Source organism: Macaca nemestrina, chromosome 12, assembly GCF_043159975.1.
Source record: "Macaca nemestrina isolate mMacNem1 chromosome 12, mMacNem.hap1, whole genome shotgun sequence".
In the NCBI taxonomy this organism is placed as follows: Eukaryota; Metazoa; Chordata; class Mammalia; order Primates; family Cercopithecidae; genus Macaca; species Macaca nemestrina.
Window position 1 is genome coordinate 2817023 of NC_092136.1, and position 11997 is coordinate 2829019.

The following is an 11997-nucleotide window of genomic DNA, read 5'->3' on the forward strand; positions in this document are numbered from 1 at the left end:
GTCAAACCCAGTGCTGTGGGGACTCCTCTGTCTTGGCTTCATTAGAAGGCGAGAGGTGACCTGCTCTAAGTCTGTCACTCTGAATTTGATCAAGGATGGTACCTAGTAGCTTATTAAACCCACACATCCCAGGAGCAGGACTGCATCCCCCCAGCCCGAGCCAGGGACACACCTGGAGGAAGGCACCCCAGGAGCTGGGGGCTGGGAGTTCCAGGCTCTGAGAGGAGGCCCAATGGGCCCAGAAGCAAGCAAACATCTGTCTGGGTGACAATCAGGCTCTATTTTTGTAATTAAAAATGTATCCAAAGGGAAAAAAGAAACAAAAGGAACAATATTTGTACTCTATGTTGCTGCAGAGAGCAGAACTGCGGAGGGGGTGCTGGTCCCAAGGGGTGGGCTGGGCTGTGCTAGTGCCCCAAATCCTGCAAGCGCAGGAGTAGGGGGGGGCCTCTGAGGGGGGTCGTGAGTTCCGGGCCCTTGTGTGCATGTTCACGTCCTGTCATTCTTGCCCCCAGCGGAGAGAGCAGCAGAGGAAAGGCAGTACATCCACCAGCCTTTGCATTCTCCTCGGAGCACACAGACATTTTCCTGCTATCTTGCACACAAGTGGGCCGCGGGACTCGTTTTGGCTGGGAACGTTGTCAGGAACTCTGTACACCACTTCCAGGCGGTCACGTCCAAGCAGCCCAGGCAGTCAGTCCTTCTGCGCCCTCTGCTGGCCAGATGGAGGCTCCAGACCCGGCGGGGCCATCAGGAGAGAACAACTGAGTGCCCTCTGCACACTGCATTGCCTGTGTTGGGCACAAAGAATGAACTTTTATTGCATCTTAACCCACTAGAAATGCAGGCTTGTCCATCACAGTGGGGTGTTACATACCCTAATATGTAGGGAAGGCGTAGGTAGATTTCAGTTGGCCTTTTACAGATAAGGAAACCAAGGCTTGAGAAGATTCAAGCCTTTCTGCAGCCGGGGCTCACACCTACACTCTCAATACTTTGGGAGACCAGGGCGGGTGGTTCGCTGGAGCCCAGGAGTTCCAGACTAGCCTGGGCAACATAGAGAAACCCCATCTCTACAGATATTTTAAAAATTAGCTTGGTGTGGTGGCACGTGCCTGTGGTCCCAGCTACTTGGGAGGCTGAGGTGGGAGGACTGCTTGAGCCCAGGAGGTCAAGGCTATAGTGAGCCATGATTGTGCCACTACCCTCCAGCCTGGATGACAGAGCAAGACACCCTCTCAGAAAGAAGAAGAAGAAGGAGAAGGAGAAGGAGACGACGAAGAAAACAAGTTGCTGCACAAGCAGCTAAGGCAGGACTAACCTGCAGCCCTCACTGCTTTGCGGTCCTGCTAGGAAAGGCCCAGAAGCCAGAGAAGCCTAGGTCCCTATCCTGGTGGATCTTCGTGCTGGAGTCATTAAACCAGCTATTTCCCAGGGGCCACCCATGGGCCAGTCCTCACCACAACCTCATAGGTGGTCAGTCAATGTTGTGGGCCCACTTTACAACCAAGGAGACAGAGGCTTCCAGAGGCAAACACACTGGCCCATGAGTAGCAGAGCCGGGGTAGGCCCAGGAAGCCCTGTCCTCAGCCACATGTGCTTTCTGGCGGGTGACCTCCACTCCAGTGCCTCCCTGGCTGCCTGAGGCCTCCTCTTCCCGGGTGTGGCAGCTGTACAGCTGCCTTGTCGGCATGTTCATGGCCCCATCAGGAATGTGTGCCGCAGGTGGCTTCACAGGGCTAAGAATGCCTGTCCTAGGTCAGGCCCAATCCCTACCCAGAGCCCCAGGGAACCCAAATTCTGGGACACAGGACAGCCGGCCGGCGGGCCAATAGCCCCTATCAGGAAGTGACCAAGGACAGGCCGGGAGCTTTTCTCTTCCCTCTGACCCATGGTGAAACCTGCCTCGGGCCTGTTCCCTGGGTTCTGAGGCCCTGAGCTATCTGTCTTCAAACAAACGAAGGCCTCAAAGAATGTTCTATTGAGCCATGGGCCCCATATCATCCATCAGTCACAGAGGGCTGGAGAATGCAGGCACAGGGTCAAGGTGGGTGGAAGGTGAGGGCTGGACACCACCTGAATCTGTGCTGATCCAGGGCCCACTAGAGTCTCCGGGTACCCGGAGCCTGCCCTCAGCAGCACCACCCTCCCACAGCACCCCAGGGATCCTGCAAGAGGTGTCTGTGCCCTTCCCGGCTGCCTCCCCAGCTGCTCTCCAGCTGGTGCCCTTTGGAGAGGGATATGATAAACAATGACAACACTTGCTGGCTTCATCTTGTTCCTGCTCAGGGCCCTGCCCTAACCCAGGGTTAAGCTCATTGCCTCATTTAATCCTTCCGAGACCCCTGAGAGGGAGGTGTGCTCATGCCCATTTTGCAAGGGACGGGACTTAGGCTCCCAGAGGTTAAGCCACCTGCCTGAGATCGCTGAGACTTGAGGTTGTCTCTGCCTTTCACCCAGCCTGAGCCCCTCCATAGGACTTCTGTGCAGGAACAAGAAAGCAGGAACGGAAAGAAGTCAAGGGCCCTGGGAATCTCCCCTGACATCCCCCACCCCAAGCACTAGAGCCAGGGCTGGGCATCTGTGCAGGGTATAACCCTGCCCAGGGATGCCTGACTCTGGAAAGGCCACCCCTTTGGCCTCAAACCACATCACCCAGCAGCAGGTCCTCAGACCAGCCCTGGACAGGAGCTTGACTGGCTCTGCCCCCAAAGGCCGGAGAGACCCCTGCCCCCGCTGAACCTCCACCTTCCCATCCATTAGATGGGGTGGGGAGCCATCCAGCCCAGAGGCCCCAGGGGCATGGGGAGTGACAGATTAACCCAAGGCCCCCCCTCCCGCAACAGGCAGCTCAGCACAAACTTGGCGGGGGGCCATGCTGGGCCAGAAGAGCTCCCCCGCACCAGTTTCCCGCGCAAGGCTCACCCCGCCCCCCAGGACAGGCTGTTCTTGGAGCGGCTGCCAGGCACGTCCTCCGCAGGTGCCGGCCTCCCTCCAGTGACGCGGCTACATGCGGCACAAGCTCCGATTACAGGGACGGCCTTGTGCTGGGGGTTCGGCCGGGGGTCCTCACTCCCCAGGAACCGATGGGCGGAGCTGGGCAGGCCCTGAGGGGAGGCACAGTGGGAACAGGGAACAGTCACCCCTGCTCCAGAACAGGTCCAGGGGCTGCTTCCCTTGGGGTTTGGAAGAGAGGGACCCCACTGATCCCAGCCTGCCTGAGACTTTGCTGGTTTCGGCACTGAATGTCCCAGGAAAGCGAGGGCCACTGGTCATCCTGGGCTCCACACGGCTCCTTTCTGGGCTAGGAAGGGAGCTTCCGGGCTAGGAAGCAGGTACCGAGGAGGGTCTCAAGGACACGTGGGGACCTATGTCAGACGCCCCTGCAGCCAGCTCTGAGCTCACCAGGCCTTTCCTCCTCTCCCTGCCAACCCACAGGACACAGACACAGGGTCCCAGGCCCAGTGGCTCACTTCATCAGGGAAACAGCAGGACAAACAAATGTAGTGTGAGCAGGTCTCCCTTCCCACCAAGCCCCCTGACTCTGCTGGAGCTGGGGGAGACCCCTGTGACCAGCATGCCCTGCGCACAGGTTACACCAGGGCCCCAAGGCCTCTCCAAGCCACTCCCTCCCACCCTGCTTTCCACACCCAAGCCACAGTGTTCAGAGAAGCTCAGGGCCTATTCGAAATGCCAGAGAGTGGGGATGCCTCCAGACGGGTGGCATGAGGGCCCCCAGATGCACCCCACCACGCCCTCCTTCATGCAGGAGGACAGGCCTGCAGTTACTGAGGAAGCCCCACCCATACTGGGCCCTTGGGGGTGAAGGGGCTTCCCAGGCCTTGAGGGAGACTTGATTTTAGATGTCAGTCAAAAGCGCCTGCTACATGGCGTGACCTCTCTGAATCTTGTTACTTTCCTGTGCAGGAAACTGAGGCCCAGAGAGATGGAGTGACTGGCCCAGGGTACCCCAGTAAGTCAGACAATGAAGCCACCTCCTGCCCTGGGCTGGTGTCCCGCCCCACTGACCTCCAGGGTCAGAAAAGGAGGGGAGCCCCCATCACTTCACTCCTTCCTTCTTTCCTTCCTTCCTTCCTCCCTCCCTCCCATTTTCCACCTCCTCCTGGCCGAGTTTTGAAGCCAGGGCAGTCGGCCAGACCCAGCACAGAGGCCAGGAGGTGACGGCAGGCCTGCCCTGGCCGCCTCCCAGGTGGCTGCGCCCCACAGGCGAGGGCTGCTCAGAGTAGATACTCGACCGGGAGGTTGCCTGTGCCCCTTTCCCCAGCCACAGGGACAGCCACTGGAACCTGGCAGCCTCAGGGCTGAAGCTGGGCGCCTGAGGGCTAAAGCTGGGCGCCTGCTGCCCCCTGGCGTCCCGAAACGGCACAGCCACCAGGACCCCCACCCACCTCATTCATGCCTCACACCTGGGGGTGACTTGGGCCAGGGCCTTGCTCTCTGACCCCAAGTCCCCTCAAGTCTAAGATGGGGGCTCTACCCAGTGTGGCTCCCCAGGCTGCAGTGGGCAGGAGTGCATTTTTCACAAAACCCTAACCCATCAGATCTGGGGGTGGGGCAGTCTCAGTGGCACCTCAGTGGGAAACAGCACGTGGACCTCGCCTGTCTCTAGGGAGTGGGGGAGGGGAGACAAAGAGCCCGCTCTGCGGAGAGGTGGGTACCCGCCCTGCCACCCCTCCCCCGTTTCCTCTCTGCTCCCTCTGCCCCTCCTCCCCTCCCTCCTCCTTCCTTCCCTCCTCATCCCCAGCTCCTCCTCTTCCTCTTCCTGCCCTGTCCCCCCGCAGGCCCGGCCGGCAGCCCGGCGCCCTCTGCCTTCGTTCCCGCCACTGGCGCTGCTGCCCGGAGCCCCTAGGTGACAGCTAGCCCCCAAGGCGGCAGCCTGTCTGTCGGGCCTGCACCTGCCCACTGCGTGGTCACTACCTGGGCACGTATGGACACTCACACCCTTCAGTCCTGAGCACAACTGTGCTCTGGCTGCTTCAGAACAACAAGGAATCATAGTCCCGCTTCCGGCTGGGAGCTGGGGGCCAGCAATCAGGGCAGCTGGGGAAGTGGTCAAGGAGGTGGCAGCACACAGGCTGGGCTCAGAGAGTGAGCAGAGATGGGCCTAGGGGAGGGGGCTGGAGAGGGTTGCAGGGCTTGGGGCTGCAGCTCAGGAACTGGCTTCACCTTGGAGGCTATCAGACCTGGTCCTCAGCATTGGCCCAGCAAGGGGAACAGCATGGGGAACAGGGGACAGGCACTGCCTGGCCAGCAGCAAACATGTAGGCTATGGAGTCGGGCAGAGCATCTGCCTCGTACTAGCTGTGTGTCCTTGGGCAAGTTGCTTAACCTCTCTGTGCCTCCTCTTGCTCATCTGTAAAGTTTCTGATGAGGCTTACAGGGCAAGTCAGTATGTGCCTGGCACAGCGGCCTTCTTCTTGAGGACACCACTGCCCTCACCATCACCAGCGTCTCCCTCCAACCTACAGGGGCAGGCAGGGCAGAGACCTGCCACTGGCCACACCTCCAGCTGTGATGCAATGAAAACTGGACATTCACTCTATACCCAAGGATGTGGGCTCTGGGGAGGAAAGGCACCTACACCCCCTTCACGTAAACAGGCAGGCAGGGTGAAACAGGTCTGGTTTGTTTGTTTATTTTTGAGATGGAGTCTTGCCCTGTTGCCCAGGCTGGAGTGCAGTGGCTCGATCTTGGCTCACTGCAATTTCTGCCTCCCAGGTTCAAGCAATTCTGCCTCAGCCTCCCAAGTAGCTGGGATTACAGATGCCCAACACCACACGTGGCTAATTTTTGTATTTTTAGTAGAGCCGGGGTTTCACCATTTTGGCCAGGCTGGTCTCAAATTCCTGACCTCATGATCCACCTGCCTCAGCCTCCCAAAGTGCTGGGATTACAGGCATGAGCCACTGCGCCCAGCCTAGGATGAAATGTTATCTAAATGACGAGCAGTTTGGGCAGTGAACCCCACCTTTGTCAGCGTTCAGGACAGTCCATGGGATTCAGGTCACTATGACTCTGATGCATCAGTCTTCACGCCAGCCCTGAGTGAGCACTGAGGCACACATGATGCCCAGCGCCCAGCAGTGGCCCCATCCCCCAGCTGCTGGTCAGTACCAGCTGCCACTGCAGCACACCCTCTCTGCCAGGCAGCCTCATGCTATGCACTTTATGTGCAAATGATCTTGTCTGATCTTCACAACATCCTGTGAGGCAGGGATTAACGTTGTCCCCATTTCACAGATGGGGAAACTGAGGCTCAAGAGTTCCAGACCCATGCAAGGCCTGGTCGATGGTGAAGATGCCAGCCTGCTGGGGCTGGCTGCAGAGTGCATGTATAAGTGCTGGGCCCTGTCATGAGCACGGGCCCCTGGCACGCATGCTGGCTGCTGGGGATTTTAAGATTGGGGCCCCCTGCTGAGCCCGATCTACAACTGCCCCTTCCCTGGGTGCTCCAGGTTTCAATTTGAAGCAGTTAGTGAATTGAGCTCATGTGGGGTCTTATGTGTATTTGTATTTGCTTTTGGGTTTTTGGGCTTTTTTTGCGGGGAGGGTTGGAGTTTTATTGAGACAGACTCTTGCCCAGGCCAGAGTGGAGTGATACAATCTCGGGTCACTGCAGCCTCCGCCTCCCGGGTTCACTATTCTCATGCCTCAGCCTCTCAAGTAGCTGGGATGACAGGCATGCGCCACCACACCCAGCCAATTTTTTGTATTTTTAGTAGAGTCGGGGTTTTGCCTTGTTGGCTAGGCTGGTCTCAAACTCCTGGCCTCAAGTGATCTGCCGGCCTCAGCCTCCCAAAGTGCTGGGATTACAAGTGTGAGCCACCTCGCAGGGCCCTGTATTTGGATATTAGCCATGGCAGCCCGGCAGATGCTGCTGAGGGTGTCTGGGCACCTGGACCGGGGCCTGGTGGCCTGAGCAGCGCCACCTCCTCAAATGTCAAATTGAGGCCTGGACTAGGGGTGTCTGATTTATGGCCTCACCTGTCTGTCTGTCCATTCAGCATTATCTCCCTGGGACCTCAGGGGCGACTGTGCCTTCAGGGGCTTCTAGGTGGGCAGGCAGAAGCAGAAATAAGTATACAAGGCAGGCCAGTGCCCAGGTTACATGATGAAAGAGGGATGGGGGATTTTCAGGGCAATGACTTGTGCCAAGACCCAAGAATGGAAGGGAAGGGACGTACAGGCAAGGGGACCATTCCAGACAGGGCACAAAGGCACAGAGCCACCCAAAGATGAGTGCAGGGCAGGCAATGCTTGAAGCTGGAGCTCTCTATCTCTCATGCTTCTTTGGTTTGCAAAATGTGGTGTGATCCAGTGGGGGCTGAGGGGCCAGGGCTCCGGGGCTGGCAGCCCCGGAAGCAGAGCAGTCACCAGAGGTCGAGGGTGAGAACCACCAGAGTTTTAGAAACTCACCCAGCCAGGTCCAGGGTGCCCGGAGCAGGGAAGGGAGGCTGCTACATCTCACTGAGATGCCAGCGTGGCTGCCCCCAGTGGAAACCAAATAGCCAGGTTCCCTGAAGCTGCCAGCAAGTCTAGGGGCAGGGAGGACAGGTGAGAGCTGAGGGCCTCCAAGGGTCAGAAGTAATTGCATGGGTTTTGTGACTTCTCGTCTTGCTTCTTGGAAATCTTTCCTGCTTCTTTCTGGATTCCCTACTGAATTCTGAAGGTTCTAAAAGACCTGGAGGCTGGGCACCATGGCTCATGCCTGTAATTCCAGTGGGAGGATCGCTTGAGGCCAGAAGTTCAAGACCAGCCCAGGCAACATAGCAAGATCTTGTCTCTATTAAAAAAAAATTTTTTTTAATTAGCTGGGTGTGGTGGTATTCATACACAGTCCCAGCTACTAGGAACACTGAGGCAGGAGGATCACTTGAACCCAGGAGTTCAAGGTGGTGGTGAGCTGTGATCACACCACTGCACTCCAGCCTGGGTGACAGGGCAAGACCTTGTCTTATAAAAAATAAAATAAAGAGATCCTGGATATGGGTTAGATGGTGAGAGCTTGGGGCTGTCCTTTGTTCCTGGGGGACAAGGGACTGGGACCAAAGGAGGCTGAGGTCGAGGGAGATGTGGGTACCTAAGAGATGGGCAGTAGCTAAGCTCCAGGCCCTCAGGCAGGTGCCTGTCGGGGGACAGAGGCACTGGTGGCCATGCCACCCATCCTACCTGAGTTTCCCAGTTCTGGCTGGTGACCAGGTGTGAGGCTGCTCTCTCAGGACCCCGTTCTAAGGCACATCTCTTCCTGATTCCACGATGCCCTTGACATGTGCATACACGCTCACATGCACACGTACACATGCACACACACCCCACCACGGCCCTTGCCAGGTTGGGACCACCAGCTGCTGGCTCCTCCCCCTGCCTCCCTGGATGGACATCCGTCCTTTGCAGGAGCTGTTCTTCCTTCTTCCTGAGTCCTAAGGTCGGGCAAGGCATCCCTCAAGGGAGTCCGCAGGTTGGGCCCACCGCCCCGCAGTTCCCAGTTTCTATGCTGTTGCCTGGCTACCTCCCCAGCCTCCACCATTGTCCCTTCCTGCCTCCAGGTCAAGGACCGGGGAGAGTCCATCTGGCCTCCAGGGTCCCATGAGGGGAGGGTGACCCAGTTTGTCCAGAGCTGCCCCAATTTTGGCATGGGAAATCCTACATCCCAAAACTCCTCAGTCCCGAGCAAACCAGGTCTCCCCCAAGCAATGAGTGAGCTTCCTAGAGCAGGGTCCCAGCTCCTCCACCCATCTCCTCTGGTCCCTTGGCCTGTGGTATGAGAAAGGGGACGTGGGCTGCTCCAGACTATACCCTCGCTGTCCCCCAAAGGCCCCAAGGGCTCCAGTCTTCAGGCCTCACACTGGATGCCTCCCCCATGGGCCATCTGGGCCTTTATCTCCTTCAGCTGTGGCTGTTGGCCAGCGTGAACCCAAGTACGTGAACCACAGCCCACCACGTTGGAGCCCCCAGGTCCAGGCCCATAGTGGAGCCCAGTGAGGGGAGGGTGCTCGCCTATCCAGGACCCCAGGCCTCTCCCCAAAGCCCATAGCAGGTTGCTGCCCTCCCTCCATTTGGACACTGGTGTCAGGGACTGGGCCCTTGGCCCTAAGCCCGTCTGGGGTCCCTAGTTCACTAGAGGCCAGTGGAGAAGCCCCTGTTGGCAGAGCCTCCTCCAGGAACGTGCTGCCCTGGCCCTAAAGGCCACAATTCCACAAACCTCTCAGGGGATGTGTCTGAGTCCAATGCCCAGCCCGGTAAGAACAAACCCTGGATGAGGTCCAGCCCCTGCCCCTCCTCCTAAAAGTCTCTGTCCAAACTCCAGTCCCAGAAGAGCATTCATAGAGTCCAGTTCTAGAAGGTTCCTCAGCACCTGACGGCTCACTTCCTCAAGTGTCATCTGCAGAGTCGGGGCCTAGCAGGTGAGAGGCAGAGTGGGCACCACAAGGCCTCCCCAAGACTATCTGACAAGCTTAGCCCCTTTGGGCTGAGGGCTGACCCCTGGGGCCCAAGGATACCAGGTCAGGGGGTGAAGGACCTTTGACCCCAGCCCCCCAGACTCTTAACCAGACACCTCCCAGATGAAGCCGAGGCCAGGCACCCAGTGCCTACGGCAGGCTGGAGGTCCCTCATAAGACTCTGGTTCCCAGGACAACATACCAAGCCTCGGGTGCTGGGATGGAGCCCCACAGGGTGTCAGACACAGATCCCACTGTGGGATCCAGGCAGCCTCCACTGACCAAGGTCTGCAACCGCACCTCACCTGGTTGAGAAGGTGTGAGGTGGGTGGGAACGGAGGTTCGGGCGGGCTGGAGTCACATCCAACCAGGCCTCAACTCTAGTCCCGTCCCAGGCAAAACCTTGCTGGTTTTGTTGAGACAGGTCCTTAGAGAATCATAGGAGTAAGAGTAGGAAGCCTCAAGGAGAACACATTCACTTCACCCATGGAGGAATGGCGAAGGCCAGACCCCTCCCCGCTCCTTCCAGATCCCCCTTCTGTCCTCTGCAGCATCACTCTTTTAAGTCTTAAAATTGTAAACAAAGGTTTTCTCTCTTCATCCCACTTCCCCTCCAGCCACAGTCCCATTTCTCAGCCCCCTTTTGGTGCAAAACCCTTCAGAAGGGTGTCCAGCCCATTCCTCCTGCTTGAATCCCGAGGGTCAGCCCCTAGGCCCATGACACTCTTGCCAAAGCCACCAGTGACTCCAGCACTCGGCCCCAAGGAAGCTCCCAGGCCGCCACTCACCTGCCTCTCCTCTCCAGGTCTGGCTCCTTTATTTTTCCCTCCCTTTCCCTGGTCAGAGCCCCGGCCACCTCCTCCTCATGCTGGAGTCCAGCCTTAGCCCTTGGCCCCTCTCCTCTCTAGCCCCATCCACTCTGGTCATCTCATCCAGGGTGGGAGCTCTAAGTAAGACCTCAGCATGAATGACACCCTCATGTCCAGCTCAGACCACAGCCGCAAACTGCACACTCTGCCCTCTGTTCTGGCCCACAGGCCCCTCCCCTGGATGGACCTACAGGGTTCCCTCCCCTCATGTCGCCCCCAGCCACCCCTTCTCAGCAGCCTCGCCCTGGAGGCCCCCTCATTTGGCCCTCTCAGCCCAGGCCCCAATCAGCAGGAAGCCTGTCAGCCCTCCTTCCAGGGAGGTTCCAAACCTGCCCCTCGAATCCCCCCATGCCCCATCCAAGTCCACACCGCCTCTCATCTGGACCACGGCAGAGACCTCCTGCACTGCCCCCTCCCCTCAATCCCTCATCAGCACATCAGCCAGAGGCTCCCTGGAGAACAGAAGGGGCTCAGAACCCTGCAGCAGTGTCCACTGCACACACAGGAAGAACTCAAGTGCCCGTAGGTGGTGAGTTACTTCCTTATGCATTGTGGTGACCCGGATCATCTGCCTCCCCGAAACCTGCACATGCACTCTAATAATGCAAGCTACGAACGGGTGGTCACCTTTGCCAGCTGTCATCCCAAACAGCTGGCACGGGGCATGCACACAGTAGGTGCTTAATAAGTGTGTGTTGGGTTAAGATAGGCCCAAAGCCATTTCAAACGTCCAGGCAGTGGTGTAGGCAGGGGTCAGCTCTGAAGCTGGCCTCCTCTCATTCAGGAGACCCTCAGAGGTCCCAGCCTCCAGGGTGAGGCCGTCAGAGCAACACTTCTCAGTGCACATCTAGCTGTGTCCCTGCCAGCCCTAATAGGGCGATCCCTCTCTCTAGACTCACTTTCTGCCCCGTCACCCCACTGTACACCCTTGGTGCCAGCCCCTTCCAGTGGCTCAGCTTCCTGAACACTCCAAGCCTAGGCTCACCTCTAAGCCATTATCCAGGCTATTCTCTCAGCCAGGATGCCCTTCCCATACCCGACCTTTAAGACTGGCTGAGGCAGCACCTCCTCTGAGAGGCCTTCTCTCCCAAACCTGAGCCCAGATGAGATAAGGCCCTTCCTTCCTCCAGTCAGCCTGGATCCTCTCATCTGGCAGAACTGTTGCCCTGCTTCTCCGAAGCAGTGAACGCCCTAGGGCTGGGGACGCACAGGCTCACTGGCCCATAACCGAAGCCGCTTCCTCTGGAGGAGGAAGTCCAGGGGTCCCAGGGTTCTACTTGCTTTTTTCTTCACCCAGCCCAAAGGGCAATTTTCCCACATTCCCTCAGAAACAGGAAGTTCCCCTACCCACACCGAGCCCATTCATGACAAAAAAAAAAAAAAAAAGTCTATCCAATTTCCTCTGCTCAACCAGTTCCCCGGCTACCTGAGACCCTGCTTCACCTGGAGGAAGACAGTGTAAGTTCCCAGGACCCCCGCCACCCCTCAGCGCCAGAGGACCCTCAGCCTCCCTCGCGCACCTCTGGGCAGTTTGGTAACTCATCCCATCTCCTTCTGCCGCTTCACCCTCTAAGCCCTCCCCAGGGAACCCAGGAGGCGTCTGGAAGCTGTTGGGGACAGTCCCTCACACCTGCCCCATGGAGTAAGGGTTCATGTAGATGCCCATC

The 11997-nt window shown here is 58.1% G+C and overlaps 1 long non-coding RNA gene across 1 annotated transcript; it reads right to left on the minus strand.

Annotated features, from left to right (window-relative positions):
• Nucleotides 1-271: 271 nt before the first annotated feature.
• LOC105469829 (SLC22A18 antisense RNA) lies at nucleotides 272-11692 on the minus strand. Its single transcript, XR_011611291.1, has 2 exons — nucleotides 11372-11692; nucleotides 272-791 (listed from the first exon to the last, which is right to left on the minus strand). It is a non-coding gene; the product is annotated as an SLC22A18 antisense RNA (long non-coding RNA).
• Nucleotides 11693-11997: the final 305 nt, after the last annotated feature.